This window comes from Haemorhous mexicanus, chromosome 4, assembly GCF_027477595.1.
Source record: "Haemorhous mexicanus isolate bHaeMex1 chromosome 4, bHaeMex1.pri, whole genome shotgun sequence".
Classification (NCBI taxonomy): Eukaryota; Metazoa; Chordata; class Aves; order Passeriformes; family Fringillidae; genus Haemorhous; species Haemorhous mexicanus.
This window is the reverse complement of record NC_082344.1, coordinates 77,060,480-77,073,082: the sequence shown is the minus strand read 5'-3', so window position 1 is coordinate 77,073,082 and position 12,603 is coordinate 77,060,480. Positions and strand designations below refer to the sequence as shown.

Genomic DNA, 12,603 nt, shown 5'->3' with positions numbered 1-12,603 from the left:
TACAGCTCTATATGTTTTTTCTCTCAGCAATGTCTCATTCTATGTATTTTAAAGTTAGTATTTCTCCTCTTTAAGTTTCCATACATATATATTGTTTTTTTCTCTCAGCAATGTCTCATTCTATATATTTTTAAGTTAGTATTTCTCCTCTTTAAGTTTCCATACATATATATATGTTTTTTCTCTCAACAGTGTCTCATTCTATGTATTTTTAAGTTAGTATTTCTTGTCCTAAAGTTTCCATACAGCTCTATATGTTTTTTCTCTCAACAATGTTTCATTCCATATATTTTAAAGTTAGTATTTCCTCTCCAAAATTTTCCATACATATATATATATTGTTTTTTCTCTCAGCAATGTCTCATTCTATATATTTTAAAGTTAGTATTTCTCCTCTTTAAGTTTCCATACAGCTCTATAGGTTTTTTCTCTCAGCAATGTTTCATTCTATATATTTTTAAAGTTAGTATTTCTCCTCTTCAAGTTTCCATACAGCTCTATATGTTTTTTCTCTCAGCAATGTCTCATTCTGTGTATTTTAAAGTTAGTATTTCTCCTCTTTAAGTTTCCATACAGCTCTATATGTTTTTTCTCTCAGCAATGTCTCATTCTATATATTTTAAAGTTAGTATTTCTCCTCTTTAAGTTTCCATACATATATATTGTTTTTTCTCTCAGCAATGTCTCATTCTATATATTTTTAAGTTAGTATTTCTCCTCCTAAAGTTTCCATACATATATATATGTTTTTTCTCTCAACAGTGTCTCATTCTATGTATTTTTAAGTTAGTATTTCCTCTCCTAAATTTTCCATACATATATATATATATATGTTTTTTCTCTCAGCATTGTCTCATTCTATGTATTTTTAAAGTTAGTATTTCTCCTCTTTAAGTTTCCATACATATATATTGTTTTTTTCTCTCAGCAATGTCTCATTCTATATATTTTTAAGTTAGTATTTCTCCTCTTTAAGTTTCCATACATATATATATGTTTTTTCTCTCAACAGTGTCTCATTCTATGTATTTTTAAGTTAGTATTTCTTGTCCTAAAGTTTCCATACAGCTCTATATGTTTTTTCTCTCAACAATGTTTCATTCCATATATTTTAAAGTTAGTATTTCCTCTCCAAAATTTTCCATACATATATATATATTGTTTTTTCTCTCAGCAATGTCTCATTCTATATATTTTAAAGTTAGTATTTCTCCTCTTTAAGTTTCCATACAGCTCTATAGGTTTTTTCTCTCAGCAATGTTTCATTCTATATATTTTTAAAGTTAGTATTTCTCCTCTTCAAGTTTCCATACAGCTCTATATGTTTTTTCTCTCAGCAGTGTCTCATTCTGTGTATTTTAAAGTTAGTATTTCTCCTCTTTAAGTTTCCATACATATATATATATTGTTTTTTCTCTCAGCAATGTCTCATTCTATATATTTTAAAGTTAGTATTTCTCCTCTTTAAGTTTCCATACATATATATTGTTTTTTCTCTCAGCAATGTCTCATTCTATATATTTTTAAGTTAGTATTTCTCCTCCTAAAGTTTCCATACATATATATATGTTTTTTCTCTCAACAGTGTCTCATTCTATGTATTTTTAAGTTAGTATTTCCTCTCCTAAATTTTCCATACATATATATATATATATGTTTTTTCTCTCAGCATTGTCTCATTCTATGTATTTTTAAAGTTAGTATTTCTCCTCTTTAAGTTTCCATACAGCTCTATATGTTTTTTCTCTCAGCAATGTTTCATTCTATATATTTTAAAGTTAGTATTTCTCCTCTTTAAGTTTCCATACAGCTCTATATGTTTTTTCTCTCAGCAATGTCTCATTCTGTGTATTTTAAGTTAGTATTTCTCCTCTTTAAGTTTCCATACAGCTCTATATGTTTTTTCTCTCAGCAATGTCTCATTCTGTGTATTTTAAGTTAGTATTTCTCCTCTTTAAGTTTCCATACAGCTCTATATGTTTTTTCTCTCAGCAATGTCTCATTCTATATATTTTATGGTTAGTATTTCTCCTCTTAAAGTTTCCATCCATATATATATATGTTTTTTCTCTCAGCAGTGTCTCATTCTATGTATTTTAAAGTTAGTATTTCTCCTCTTTAAGTTTCCATACATATATATTGTTTTTTTCTCTCAGCAATGTCTCATTCTATATGTTTTTAAGTTAGTATTTCCTCTCCTAAATTTTCCATACATATATATATATATATGTTTTTTCTCTCAGCAATGTCTCATTCTATGTATTTTTAAAGTTAGTATTTCTCCTCTTTAAGTTTCCATACAGCTCTATATGTTTTTTCTCTCAGCAATGTCTCATTCTATATATTTTAAAGTTAGTATTTCCTCTCCTAAAGTTTCCATACAGCTCTATATGTTTTTTCTCTCAGCAATGTCTCATTCTGTGTATTTTAAGTTAGCATTTCCTCTCCTAAAGTTTGCCTGCAGGCCCATGCTGTGTAAACTTTGTGTTAGGTTCTGAAGGATTTTTGCAGTCCGTTTCCCACAGTTCCCCTGTGTCCCCGGGGCTGGGACAGGGAGTTTGTGGGGACGGAGGTTTTGAAAAGGCAGCCTGAGCGTTTTTGTTGGCTGTTTGTTACCGTGCCGAACAGGATGGGATCTGGCCAGGGTTGTTATAGTAACTAGTGAGATTTCCTCAGGAGAAGGGAAAAAATAGCAGCAGCCCATTGATGCCGTGCTGCAGCTCCATTCAGAGCTGCGGCAGGGGAGGGGAGGGGCGGGAGGAGCACAGCTTTGGAGCAGGTCAGCTCCTGCCCTCTCACTGGGCACCGGTGTGTGCGGGTCTGTTCGTGTCAGGAACGGGCCCGAGCGGAAAGCAGTGCGCTGTCAGGAAGGGTTACTGTGCTCTGAGACACAGAATCGATAAATGACACAATTGTATCGTATACAATAATGCCATATGGCATAATAGGATCTCATGTAAGATGGTATATATTATATAATAATATAGTATACAATACAGTATATAATAATTGTATAAATACTATATATATATAATTATATATATTATAGTAAAAATTATATAATATAGTAACATAATATAATATAATATAATATAGTATAGTAACATAATATAATATAATATAATATAATATAGTAACATAATATAATATTGTATAATAATATATATAATATGATATATAGTATAATATAATGATAATAAAATAATAATATAGTAATAATAATATAATATAGTAATAACACAATATAGTATAGTCTATAATAATATAATATAGTATGGTATTGCATGGTGTAAAATATATCATATCATTTATATTATATTATATTATATTATATTATATTATATTATATTATATTATATTATTATATCCTATCATATTATATTATATTATATCATATCATATCATATCATATCATATCATATTATATGATATCAATCATATTATTGTATATAGTATAATATATAGTATAATATAATGATAAAATAATAATATAGTATTAATAATATAATATTGTAATAATACAACATAGTATAGTATATAATATGATATAGTATGATATTATATGGCATTATATAATGTAAATATATTATATTATGCTATATTATATTATATTATATTATATTATATTATATTATATTATATTATATTATGTCATGTCATGTCATATCATATCATATCATATCATATCATATTATATTATATTATATTATATTATATTATATTATATTATATTATATTATATTATATTATATTATATTATATTATATTATATTATATTATATTATATTATTATATATAACATAATATATAGTATAATATAATGATAATATAATAATATAGTAATAATACAATATAGAATAGTGTATATTAATGTAATATAGTATGGTATTATATGGTATTATATAATGTAAATATATTATGTTATATCATATTATGTTATGTTATATTATGTTATATCATATTATATTATATTATATTATATTATATTATATTATATTATATTATATTATATTATATTATATTATATTATATTATATTATATTATATTATATTATATTATATTATATTATATTATATTATATTATATATAGTATAATATATAGTATAATATAATGCTAATATAATAATATAGTGATAATGCAATATAGTATAGTATATAATAATATGATATAGTATGGCGTTATATAAAGTCCAATCTATTCTGTTCAGCTCAGTTCAGTTCCCCGTGTTATGTGACATTTCAGCCCCCGTGGCAGTGGGCGGTGTCCCAGCCCGTGCCGGTGGCGTTTCCCGGTCCCGTTCCCGTTTCCCGCTGGGATCTGCTGGGCTGCCCCGGCTCTGAGTCTCAGCGGGTGCTGCTGTTCCCTTGCAGAGCCGCCTGCAGGAAGCGGTGCAGCTGCTGGAGGACTACAAGCACGGCACTCTGCCCCCCGGAGTCACCAACAAACAGGTCAGCAGCTCTTCCTTCTGCTGCTGCTTCTGCCTCTGCCTCTGCCTCTGCTTCTGCTCCTGCTCCTGCTTCTGCTTCTGCCTCTGCCTCTGCTCCTGCTTCTGCTTCTGCCTCTGCCTCTGCTCCTGCTTCTGCCTGTGCCTCTGCCTCTGCTCCTGCTTCTGCTTCTGCCTCTGCCTCTGCTCCTGCTTCTGCCTGTGCCTCTGCCTCTGCCTCTGCTTCTGCCTCTGCTTCTGCTCCTGCTTCTGCTTCTGCTCCTGCTTCTGCCTCTGCCTCTGCCTCTGCTTCTGCTCCTGCTTCTGCCTCTGCTTCTGCTCCTGCTCCTGCTTCTGCTTCTGCCTGTGCCTCTGCTCCTGCTTCTGCCTGTGCCTCTGCCTCTGCCTCTGCTTCTGCCTCTGCTTCTGCTCCTGCTTCTGCTTCTGCTCCTGCTTCTGCCTCTGCCTCTGCCTCTGCTTCTGCTCCTGCTTCTGCCTCTGCTTCTGCTCCTGCTCCTGCTCCTGCTTCTGCTTCTGCTCCTGCTTCTGCCTCTGCCTCTGCCTCTGCCTCTGCTTCTGCTTCTGCTTCTGCCTCTGCCTCTGCCTCTGCTTCTGCCTCTGCTCCTGCCTCTGCCTCTGCCTCTGCCTCTGCCTCTGCCTCTGCCTCTGCCTCTGCTTCTGCCTCTGCTTCTGCCTCTGCCTCTGCCTCTGCCTCTGCTTCTGCCTCTGCTTCTGCTTCTGCCTCTGCTTCTGCCTCTGCCTCTGCCTCTGCCTCTGCCTCTGCCTCTGCCTCTGCTTCTGCCTCTGCCTCTGCTTCTGCTTCTGCCTCTGCTTCTGCTTCTGCTTCTGCCTCTGCTTCTGCTCCTGCCTCTGCCTCTGCCTCTGCCTCTGCTTCTGCCTCTGCTTCTGCCTCTGCCTCTGCCTCTGCCTCTGCTTCTGCCTCTGCTTCTGCTCCTGCTTCTGCTTCTGCCTCTGCCTCTGCTCCTGCTTCTGCCTCTGCCTCTGCCTCTGCCTCTGCCTCTGCCTCTGCCTCTGCCTCTGCTTCTGCTTCTGCCTCTGCTTCTGCCTCTGCCTCTGCCTCTGCTTCTGCCTCTGCCTCTGCCTCTGCCTCTGCCTCTGCTTCTGCCTCTGCTTCTGCCTCTGCTTCTGCCTCTGCCTCTGCCTCTGCTTCTGCCTCTGCTTCTGCCTCTGCTTCTGCCTCTGCCTCTGCTTCTGCTTCTGCCTCTGCTTCTGCCTCTGCCTCTGCCTCTGCTTCTGCCTCTGCCTCTGCCTCTGCCTCTGCCTCTGCTTCTGCCTCTGCTTCTGCCTCTGCCTCTGCCTCTGCCTCTGCCTCTGCTTCTGCCTCTGCTTCTGCTTCTGCCTCTGCTTCTGCCTCTGCCTCTGCCTCTGCCTCTGCCTCTGCCTCTGCCTCTGCTTCTGCCTCTGCCTCTGCTTCTGCTTCTGCCTCTGCTTCTGCTTCTGCTTCTGCCTCTGCTTCTGCTCCTGCCTCTGCCTCTGCCTCTGCCTCTGCCTCTGCCTCTGCTTCTGCCTCTGCTTCTGCCTCTGCCTCTGCCTCTGCCTCTGCTTCTGCCTCTGCTTCTGCTCCTGCTTCTGCTTCTGCCTCTGCCTCTGCTCCTGCTTCTGCCTCTGCCTCTGCCTCTGCCTCTGCCTCTGCCTCTGCCTCTGCCTCTGCTTCTGCTTCTGCCTCTGCTTCTGCCTCTGCTTCTGCCTCTGCCTCTGCCTCTGCTTCTGCCTCTGCCTCTGCCTCTGCCTCTGCCTCTGCTTCTGCCTCTGCTTCTGCCTCTGCCTCTGCCTCTGCCTCTGCCTGCCCTGCCTGGGGAGGGCTCTGTGGGAGCCATTCCTGGGGTCTGGGGCCAACCCCGCCTGCTCACACAGCTACAGGGAAAGATGTCCCAGCTGGATGGAAGCTGCTTTGTCACCCCTGTGAGTTCTTGGAGCAGCAGCTGGGCAGCCCCAGCCCCTGCCCTGCTCCTGTGCAATAATTTCCATTTCTGCCCCGATCCCAGCCGTGCCTGGGCTGCACCAGCCCCTGCTGGAGCTGTGCCTGCAGCAGTGGGGACATTCCTGCCCCAGGAATGGCAGCAGGAGGTTCTGGAATGCCCAAGGATGGCAGCAGGAGGTTCTGGAATGCCCAGGGATGGCAGCAGGAGGTTCTGGAATGGCCAGGGATGGCAGCAGAGGATTCTGTAATGCCCAGGGATGGCAGCAGGAGGTTCTGGAATGCCCAGGGATGGCAGCAGGAGGTTCTGGAATGCCCAGGGATGGCAGCAGGAGGTTCTGGAATGGCCAGGGATGGCAGCAGGAGGTTCTGGAATGCCCAGGGATGGCAGGAGGGGGTTCTGGAATGCCCAGGGATGGCAGGAGGGGGTTCTGGAATGCCCAGGGATGGCAGGAGGGGGTTCTGGAATGCCCAGGGATGGCAGCAAGAGGTTCTGGAATGCCCAGGGATGGCAGCAGGAGGTTCTGGAATGCCCAGGGATGGCAGCAGGAGGTTCTGTAATGCCCAGGGATGGGAGCAGGAGGTTCTGGAATGCCCAGGGATGGGAGCAGAGGATTCTGGAATGCCCAGGATGGGAGCAGGGGGTTCTGGAATGCCCAGGGATGGCAGGATGGGGTTCTGGAATGCCCAAGGATGGCAGCAGGAGGTTCTGTAATGCCCAGGGATGGGAGCAGGGGGTTCTGGAATGCCCAGGGATGGGAGCAGAGGATTCTGGAATGCCCAGGATGGGAGCAGGGGGTTCTGGAATGCCCAGGGATGGCAGCAGGGGGTTCTGGAATGCCCAGGGATGGGAGCAGGAGGTTCTGGAATGCCCAGGGATGGCAGCAGAGGATTCTGGAATGCCCAGGGATGGCAGCAGGGGGTTCTGGAATGCCCAGGGATGGCAGCAGGAGGTTCTGGAATGCCCAGGGATGGCAGCAGGAGGTTCTGGAATGGCCAGGGATGGCAGCAGGAGGTTCTGGAATGCCCAGGGATGGCAGGAGGGGGTTCTGGAATGCCCAGGGATGGCAGGAGGGGGTTCTGGAATGCCCAGGGATGGCAGGAGGGGGTTCTGGAATGCCCAGGGATGGCAGCAAGAGGTTCTGGAATGCCCAGGGATGGCAGCAGAGGATTCTGTAATGCCCAGGGATGGCAGCAGGAGGTTCTGTAATGCCCAGGGATGGGAGCAGGGGGTTCTGGAATGCCCAAGGATGGCAGCAGGAGGTTCTGTAATGCCCAGGGATGGGAGCAAGGGGTTCTGGAATGCCCAGGGATGGGAGCAGAGGATTCTGGAATGCCCAGGATGGGAGCAGGGGGTTCTGGAATGCCCAGGGATGGCAGCAGAGGGTTCTGGAATGCCCAGGGTTGGCAGCAGGGTGTTCTGGAATGCCCAGGATGGGAGCAGGGGGTTCTGGAATGCCCAGGGATGGCAGCAGGAGGTTCTGGAATGCCCAGGGATGGGAGCAGGAGGTTCTGGAATGCCCAGGGATTGCAGCAGAGGATTCTGGAATGCCCAGGATGGGAGCAGGGGGTTCTGGAATGCCCAGGGTTGGGAGCAGGAGGTTCTGGAATGCCCAGGGATGGGAGCAGGAGGTTCTGGAGTGCCCAGGGATTGCAGCAGGAGGTTCTGGAATGCCCAGGGATGGCAGCGGGAGGTTCTGGAATGCCCAGGATGGGAGCAGGAGGTTCTGGAATGCCCAGGGATGGGAGCAGAGGGTTCTGGAATGCCCAGGGATGGGAGCAGGGGGTTCTGGAATGCCCAGGGATGGCAGGAGGGGGTTCTGGACTGCCCGGGGAAAGGGAAGGAGAAGGGATTGGGAAGAAGGAAATGGGAAGGAGAAGGGGTTGGGAAGGAGAAGGGATGGAAAGGAAGGAGGGATTGGTAAGAAGGGATTGGTAAGGAGAAGAGGCTGGGGAGGAGAAGGGATTGTGAAGGAGAAGGGATTGATTGGGAAGGAGAAGGGGTGGGAAGGAGGGATTGGGAGGGAGCAGGAGTGAGGCAGCAGCAGTGACTCAGTCCCATCTGCCCGAGGGAGATGACACACAGGCACTCTGTGTGACAAATGACACACGGGCACTCTCTGTGACAAATGACACAGCCACTCTGTGACAAACCACTCTGCAGACTTTTGACCCACATTTTGCAGAGTGACAAAGCCAGGCTCTTCCCAGAGTTCATTCAGAATTCCAGAGGGGGGGAGGCTGAGCGGGCTGGGAGGGGAAGGAGCTGAAATGCTGGGAAAGGCCTTTCCTGGGAAATGTTCTCTCCTGAGCTCAGAGGGACTGGGGGGAAGCAGCCCCAGCTCCCTTTGCTTGCAGCAGTGCCAGGGCTTGGGTGGGATTGCAGCCAGAGCTGCTCGTGTTTAATGACTGCATGAATTAAAGCAGAGCACAGCAGGGCAGCACCTGGAGCTCCACGTCCCTGCCGTGGCACGGGTGGAACAGCCTCCAGGTCCCTCCAGCCCAGAGCAGCCCAGAGCCCCTGGGCAGGTCCCAGGCTGTGGGCTGGGATGTTGGGATGCTGTCCCGGGTGCCACAGGCACGGTGAGGAGGATGAGGATGGAGGGACAGCCGCAGGTGAGCTCAGGGAGCCCAGGGACACTCTGGGCTGAGCTGGGGAGGGGTCCCTGGGGCTGCAGGGCAGGTCCTGCTGTGCCCTGGGGCTGCCTGGCGTGGGGACAGCAGGGAAATGGGGCTGTGGAATCATGGAATGGTTCAGGCTGGAAAAGCCCCCTGAGACCAACCATGCCAGCCATTGCCCAGCCCTGCCACCACCGCCCCCTGTCCCCAAGTGCCACGTCCACAGGGCTCTGGAACCCCTCAGGGATGAGCACTCCAGCCCTGCCCTTTCCAGCATGGAATTCTCCCAGGGGAATTCTCTCCCCTGAGGCTGTTCCCTCTCCTCCTGTCCCTGGGAGCAGAGCCCCAGGCCCCTCCCTGCCGTCGTCCCCACCCCAGATTTGACCCAAAGCCACCTGGAAAATGCATTTTTGCTTTCCTGGAGCTGGGACTGACACTTTTCCTGGCTTTTCCTGCCCCGCTCTCTGCAGGATGGGCTCTGGCTGAGGGGCAGGAGCAGTTTGCAGTTTTCTGGTGCTGATTTGGGGAAGGGCAGCTCTGGAGAGGAGCCTGGTTTGTGGCACACCTGCAGGGCTTGGTGCTGGGCTGGGACACTGAGCCAGACCCCGGGTGACAGCTCCGGGGCACGGCTGGGGTGGCCACGTGTGGCAGGACAGCAGATGGAGGCCAGTTTGATTTCTGACCCATTTCTGGGGGTTTTACCCCTCTCTGACTGGGATCTGAGCTGATCCCTTGGTGTCCCCGAGGGCCAGGAGGGGGTGTTGGAGCTGTGAGCTGGTCTGGGAGAGGATAAATCACATTTATTGCTCATCAGAAGGGCTGGGGGGCACTTCAGTGATCTCCGGGCAGAAGTGACTCTATCTCCTTCAAGAACTGCTGTGGTGGTGTTTGAGGGTCCCAAGGTGAGGGAGGAGATGAGGATCTTGGCTCCATGGTTCAGAAGGCTGATTTATTATTTTATTATATGTATTGTATTAAAAGAAAGTGTTATATCAAAACGATGCTAAGGGATAGAAGAAAGGATTTCATCAGAAGGCTTGAAAGGAAGGGGAAAAATGAGAATAAAATCTTGTGAGTGCTCACAGCCTCAGCACAGGTGGCTGTCCTTGGCCATGGAGTAAAAACAATTCACAGGCTGGGCAAGCAATTCTCCAGATCCCATTCCAGAGCAGCAAAACATGGAGGAGCTGAGGCTCCTCATCTTCTCAGGAGGAGAGGTGCTGAGGGAAGGATTTTCCAGACAATGTGTCTGGGACACACTGCTTCCTGCTGGGCTGTTGAACCCTTGTGTGGGGAATGCTACTCACCTCCAAAAATGTAAAAGCTCCAGTGAAACCTCCTCAGAAACGCAGCAGAAGGCTGAAGAGAGAAAATATTACAGCAGAGGATTTCCCCCACCTCGTGCAGATCCCCCCAGGGGAGTTTTTGCCCTTGAGTTGTGACAGGGCTCACCTGTCCCCCGAGAGCCCTGGGCTGGCTGTGGCTCACAGAGGAATGTGTGAGCGGGCTGGGGGAGAGCCACGCTCACCTCCGAGGCTCGGGAGGGGTGGGGTCTGCTCTCTGCGGTGGGGGTGACCCCGAGGTGCTGGAAAATCTCTTTTTCCCAGCCCCGAGGCTGAGGAGGAAGGCAGGATTGCTTGGCTCTGGCTCTCAGGGTTGTTTATCTGCTGTTAGCTGTGACATTGTCTGTCTGTCCTGCTGAGCTCTGTCCGGCACACTGACACCCTCAGGGCAGTGTTGGCTCTTCGTACTGAAACCTGCCTGTGCTTTATTCACCATAATTCCCAATTCCTGTCCCCTGTGCTAGTCTGTCTCTGCTCCAAACCAACCCAGCAGTGCCACCATCCCAGCAGGACAGAGAGGACAAGAAGGAGAAGGACAGGACATGCCCAGATTCCTCCATCTTGCCTCCTGAACCCCCATTCTAAACCCCCAAAATTCTATTTTTCCAAAATTCGTTTTCCACACCCTCAGGGGCAGTGTTATTTTTTCATACTGAAACTTGCCTGTGCTTTATTCACCATAATTCCCAATTCCTGTCCCCTGTGCTAGCCTGTCTCTACCCTAAACCAGTCCAGCATTGCCACCATCACCCAGAAGGTGGAGGACAAGAAGGAGAAGCACAGGACATGCCCAGATTCCTCCATCTTGCCCCCTGAACCCCCATTCTAAACCCCCAAAATTCTATTTTTCCAAAATTGTACTTTTTCCACACCCTCAGGGCAGTGTTATCTTTTCATACTGAAACCTGCCTGTGCTTTATTCACCATAATTCCCAATTCCTGTCCCCTATGCTAGTCTGTCTCTACCCTAAACCAATCCAGCAGTGCCACCATCCCAACAGGACAGGGAGGACAAGAAAAAGGACAGGACATGCCCAGATTCCTCCATCTTGCCTCCTGATCCCCCATTCTAAACCCCCAAAATTCGATTTTTCCAAAATTCTACTTTCCCAAAATTCTTTTTCCATACCCTCAGGGCAGTGTTGGCTTTTCATACTAAGAACTACGTGTACATTATTCCCAATAATTCCCAGTACCTATCCCCTGTGTTAGTCTGTCTCTACCCTAAACCAGTCCAGCAGTGCCACCACCACCCAGAAGGTCGAGGACAAGAAGGAGAAGCACAGGACATGCCCAGATTCCTCCATCTTGCCCCCTGAACCCCCATTCTAAACCCCCAAAATTCTATTTTTCCAAAATTGTACTTTTTCCACACCCTCAGGGCAGTGTTATCTTTTCATACTGAAACCTGCCTGTGCTTTATTCACAATAATTCCCAGTACCTGTCCCCTGTGCTAATCTGTCTCTACCCTAAACCAATCCAGCAGTGCCACCATCCCAGCAGGAGAGGGAGGACAAGAAGGAGAAGGACAGGACATGCCCAGATTCCTCCATCTTGCCCCCTGATCCCCCATTCTAAACCCCCAAAATTCTATTTTTCCAAAATTCTACTTTCCCAAAATTCTTTTTCCACACCCTCAGGGCAGTGTTGGCTTTTTATACCAAAACCTGCCTGTGCTTTATTCACCATAATTCCCAATTCCTATCCCCTGTGTTAGTCTGTCTCTACCCTAAACCAATCCAGCAGTGCCACCATCACCCAGAAGGTGGAGGACAAGAAAAAGAAGGACAGGACACGCCCAGATTCCTCCCTCTTGTCTCCTGAACCCCCAAAATTCTGCATTTCCACCCTGTGACAAATCCACCATCATTCCACTCAAACCCTCGTGGCCTGTGACTCCTCACCCCGAGCTGGGAATTGTTTCCAGGGGCTGCACTCCAGGGCCCAGGGGTCTGTGGCTCCGTGCCAGGGTCTCTGAGCCCTGCCAGGCTCTGGAGCCCTCCAGAGTCAGAACCCAGCACATCCCTCTGGCTGCCCTGGAGGGCTCCAGCCCTGCCAGGGGCTCAGGGACCCTGGCACAGAGCCCAAGACCCCTGGGCCTTGGACTGTGACCCAGGGGGCAAATCACCACCTTTCTGTGGAGAACTACAAGTCAAGAGAGTTTAAGGAGAACAATAGTTAGTTTGTCATGGGGTGAAAAATTGATTTTTGGGGTTTCCAGAATGGGGCTGGGGGTGCCAAGATGGAGGAATTTGGGTGTGCCCTGTCCTTCTTCT

The 12,603-nt window shown here is 46.8% G+C and overlaps 1 protein-coding gene across 2 annotated transcripts in view; it reads left to right on the top strand.

Annotated features, from left to right (window-relative positions):
• The first annotated feature begins 4,378 nt into the window (after positions 1-4,378).
• The window catches only part of SFXN5 (sideroflexin 5), a 97,321-nt gene continuing 89,096 nt past the window's right edge, over positions 4,379-12,603 (top strand). For both annotated transcript variants that reach the window (XM_059845568.1, XM_059845569.1), the window contains exon 1: positions 4,379-4,450. The gene's annotated coding sequence lies outside the window, so the exon portion shown is untranslated. The remainder of the gene's footprint in view (positions 4,451-12,603) is intronic.